Genomic DNA, 5,000 nt, shown 5'->3' with positions numbered 1-5,000 from the left:
GCAGCGCAGAGCCAGCGCAGAGCCAACACACGGCCAACATGGAGCCAGCACAGAGCCAACACAGAGCCAACATGGAGCCAGCAAAGAGCCAGCACAGAGCCAACATGGAGCCAGCACAGAGCCAGCACAGAGCCAACATGGAGCCAGCTCAGAGCCAGCACAGAGCCAAAATGTGGCTGGCCTTGAGGGACAAAGATAGGGAGGAGGAGAGGAGAGGAGAGGGGGAGGAGGGGGGGGGGGAGAGATGTGGGCGGAGAGGGGGAGGACCGGAGAGGAGGAGAGGAGGAGAGGGGGATGACAGGAGAGGAGGAGAGGAGAGGGGGCGGACAGGAGATGTGGGCGGAGAGGCCTTGACCTCGGGTTCTGCTCTCAGGAGAGGAAGAGGAGGGAGAGGAGGAAGATGAGGAGGTGGCCCTAAGAGATGGAATCAACAGCAGAGCTCATTCAAAGCAGTCAAGGCCGACCCATCACAAAAGGAGAGAGAGAGAGTCTGAGACGCCTCTGTTCTCCTGATGTGTTTGCAGTGTGTGTCTGCAGTGTATATCTGCAGTGTGTGTCTGCAGCATGTTTGCAGTGTGTGTCTGCAGTGTGTGTCTGCAGTGTGTGTCTGCAGTGTGTGTTTGCAGTGTGTGTTTGCAGTGTGATTCTGCAATGTGTGTTTGCGGTGTGTGTTTGCGGTGTGTGTTTGCGGTGTGTGTTTGCGGTGTGTGTTTGCTAAGTGTACCTGCCAGTCCAGCTCGGTCCCCTATGTGCTTCACTTGTTGTTTATTTCCAGTGCGTTTGAGGTGTCATAAGGGGCCTTATCTGGCGGGTGTGAGCCAGTCCTGGGTAGTAATTAGTTTGGGGCGTCCGCGTCAGGATCCGACCCCCCCCCCCCCCCCCCCCCCCCCCCCCCCCACACACACACACACACACATTCCTCTGGGCTCTGGACAGACTCCCAGGGACGGCTCCACTGAGAGCTGCTTACCCAGGATCAGCACTCGGCTCTCTCTCCAGCCATGGCCTCCTGCTGCGCACCGATAAGCAGCTTTTGCAGGGAGAGAGAAATAGAGAAAGAGAGAGATAAAGAGAGAGAGAGAGAAAGAGAGAGAGAAAGATGAAAATACACAGGAGTGAGAGAGTGAGGGAGAAGCAGAGGAGAGAAGGGAGAGAGAACGGTTGGCATTCTTTCTATCTTTTCCGCTCACTCTCGCTTAACTCTCTTCCTTTCTCTCTCTGCCTTCCTCGCTTTGTCTCCCTCTCTCTCTACATCCCTTTCTCACTTTCTCCCTCTCCCCCTCTCTACCTCCCTTTCTCACTTTCTCCCTGTCCCCCTCTCTACCTCTCTTTCTCCCTCTCCCTCTCTCTTCACCTTCCTCTCTCCTTCTCTTTCTCCCTCCTTTTCTCTCCCTGCCCCCCCCCCCCTCCCATAACAGGTTGTTCAGCGTGTCTTTGATGTCCCAGGGAAGCAGCTCTATCTGTTTACAACAGCTGGAGGAATGGAGTCACAGAGGAAGGGAGGGAAGTTAGTGATTTAGTGAAATTTCTATCTCTCCCTCCCTCCCTGCCTCCCTGCCTCCCTCCCTCCTTTAGCTGACTGTGCAGTTGTTCTCACCCTAGAAGGCCACTGATTAACTGTTTTTTCAATGAAGCCATCTCTGAGCACACACACACACACACACACACACACACACACACACACACACACACACACACCATCTCTGAGCTCTGAGCATCATCTTCCTCCCGGAATTGTCCTGCCCGTGGTGATAGGCCTCCTCCTCCTCCTCCTCAGCTGCTATCTGACCCATCCTCACACACACGCTGCTTGGCCGTCCGCAGGGCAGTAAATCGTCACATGGACATCGTTTGGGATAAAAGAAGGTTGAAAGGTTGTCCTCCTCCTTTTCACAGATCAATTTTTAATCTGCATTAACCCCCCCACACACACACTCACACACACACACACACACACACATATTCAATCTGTGCAAACGGGGAATTGTGTTTTTCATTGACTCACATCCAGCTTGTCAGTGGTTATACTAACCCTAACCCCCCAGCCCCCCACCAAACACACACACACACACACACACACACACACACACACACTGGGATTCAATGGCTACAGCATACTGTTTCAACTAGTCCCCACAGGTTTGAACACTGGACATAGAGATAATGTAAATGTGATTGTTATTTTATAGTTTTATATTATTTTAGTGATATAGTTACTACTGTATTTAATGAGGTTTTAATTAGGGTTTTAATTAGGGTCTCAAATGGGATTTATTTTTACATTTTATGCAAGCAGTTGCTTGTCTAGATATAAATAATTTTTCCACAAAGGTTTGTTGTGGGGTTGATTTCAGGAGTCCTATTTGTATGCAGTCCTATTTGTATTTGTATTTGTATGCGGGGGAAGCATAAATCTGAGAATTCAATTCTAGAAAAATAGTTTTTCTCTCTGCTCCCAGTGAATAATTTTCCAGCTCAAACTCATTTCGCTAATTGGACCAGCAGGATGTGATGTGTTGTTTACATGTCGCTGAAAGCCTCTGTGGGAACAAATGCACAAATCCTCTGTGTTTCACACTGATCCGCTCACGAGAAAACACACAAGCAATTTATCGAGCAATAATGTGGTGCATCGACGTCGATCCGTGCCGAGGTGACAGCTCTATGGAACCACCACGGATCCTCCTCCAGCACGCTGACGGCACGGGCCAAGAAACCTGATCTGCGTAGGCGGAGGTGGAGGTGTTAATAGGAATGCAGCCCTGTTTCAGGGGGAAGGGAGCATTGGATAGGATAGGGGTGGGGTGGGGTGGTGGGGGGTGGGGGGATCATGAGCAACGTCCATTTTCTCTGAGTGATTTTAATGCTGGCAGATTGATGCCTTAATGGAATTACCCATGGCGGGTCCGGAGGTGTGAAGTGAGGACCTTCTTTCCATTTCGGGGTGTGGAGAGGGGGGGTGGGGGGGTGGGGTGTTTTACTGCTGTCCTCGGCTGCCCTGTGATCTAAATCCAATCTCCAGAACCGTCCTGCCAAACGATAGACGATGAATCACATCACAAACCTGCCCTACACCCACTCATCAATCTGTGAGACGTCCAACGATCTCGAACACAACCACACATACACGCATGCACATGCACATACACTCAGACAGACACACACACACACACACACACACACACACATAACCACACAAGACGGCTCCATCTCACAGAGAACTTTTGAAATACTAAATTGAAATTCTTGCCAATGTCTCGACAGCTCAGGAAAGCATTTTCTTTTCTCCCTGGTCCGTGCTCGACACGCCGCTGGTGAGGTGTAAATGTCAGAGTGTGTGTACGTCATTAGGCGATTAATCTACGGTGTGTTTTAAAGGTCACACTGAGCCTGCGGAGCGGGTAGACTAATGCAACATTTAGAATCCTCAGGTAAACCAGGTGCTCTGTAGGGTAACTTGTACACAAAGTGACACACACATACAGTCACACACACACACACACACACACACACACACACACACACACACACACACATACAGTCACACACACACACACACACACACACACACACACACATACACACACACACACACACACACACACACACACACACACACACACATACAGCCACACACACACACACACACACACACACACACACACACACACATACAGTCACACACACACACACATGCAGTCACACACACACACACACACACAACTATATACCCAAGCCGGAACGTATTTTCCCGGTCCTAACCTGATCTACAGATGCAGCCCTGATCAGGTGCTGAGGCTCTGCGTCTGAAACAGACCTGGTTCTAGAACAGTGGAATAACCTATTCTGGTTCTGATCCATTCCAGAGCTTCAGTTCCATTCCACACACACACACACACACACTCAGACACACGCACAAACCTGCAAACACCTGATGGTGTCACAAACAAAGATTTTCCCAAGCATAAGCGGTCTCTCATTTGGACTGCATGTGGGTGGCTGAGTTTAGTCCAGTGGCTGGGTCTGACCCTGTGCATGTCCTTCAGTGGAGGCCAGCTGTCCTTCAGATCACACAAACACCAACATTCAGAAGCACACTCTCCCCCGTACAGACATCCTCTCTTTCTCTCACACACTCACACACTCACACACATGCACACACACTCACACACACTCACACACACTCACACACTCACAAACACATGCACACACATTTCCTAAATATGTTTTTTTTTTCTCCGTGCTGACAAAGCATAATTGAGATTACTCCATGCCCAGCCGGGTCACTCCCAAGGGGGACATCTGGTAATTTAATTCTGGTGGTGCCACGTTGCCAATCTCAGTTGAACAATGAGCCGAAAATGGATTTTAAATACACTAATTCAATTTTGTTTATTGTTATTTGATATGAATGTGCATCAATCATCGATCAGCTGACATTCATTCTGCCACGAGTCAAATGGGTCACCTAATCCATTAGATGGAAATAAACTTGTTATATCATAGATATATTGTATATACTTGGACTTTGTGAGCCGCAAAATTTTATTGTAGCCACTATTTTAATTTAAAGATTTTTGAGCATGCGAGGTTAGATTCAGTAGAAAGTCCATCTAAGTTGAATTTGAGTATTTTTGTTATCGTGATGTGGATTGACTTGCACGCTGCATAACTTGCACGCTGCATAGTCAGTTATCTTCAATCGTGAGATGAGATACTGGGAGCCAGTAGTTAATCCCTCTGTCCTTTGGATGAGAAAGGACATGTGGCTGTTTGATGTGGAAGCGCATCAAAAATTCATCTCCGCTTCCAGCAGTGTTGGACTGGCAGCAGCTCACTGGCTCCCCTTTCAGTGTGTTGTGTTTTTTTTTTCTGTTCAATGTATATTTATTGAGATTTTCAAACACAAAGACAGTAGACACAATAACACTGGGACAAGCAAACAAACACAACACCACAAAATAAGACAAGGGAGGAAAAATAAAAAATAAAAAAATTAA

This window comes from Clupea harengus, chromosome 3 (genome assembly GCF_900700415.2).
Source record: "Clupea harengus chromosome 3, Ch_v2.0.2, whole genome shotgun sequence".
Lineage (NCBI taxonomy): Eukaryota > Metazoa > Chordata > Actinopteri > Clupeiformes > Clupeidae > Clupea > Clupea harengus.
Note: the sequence above shows the minus strand (reverse complement) of the source record.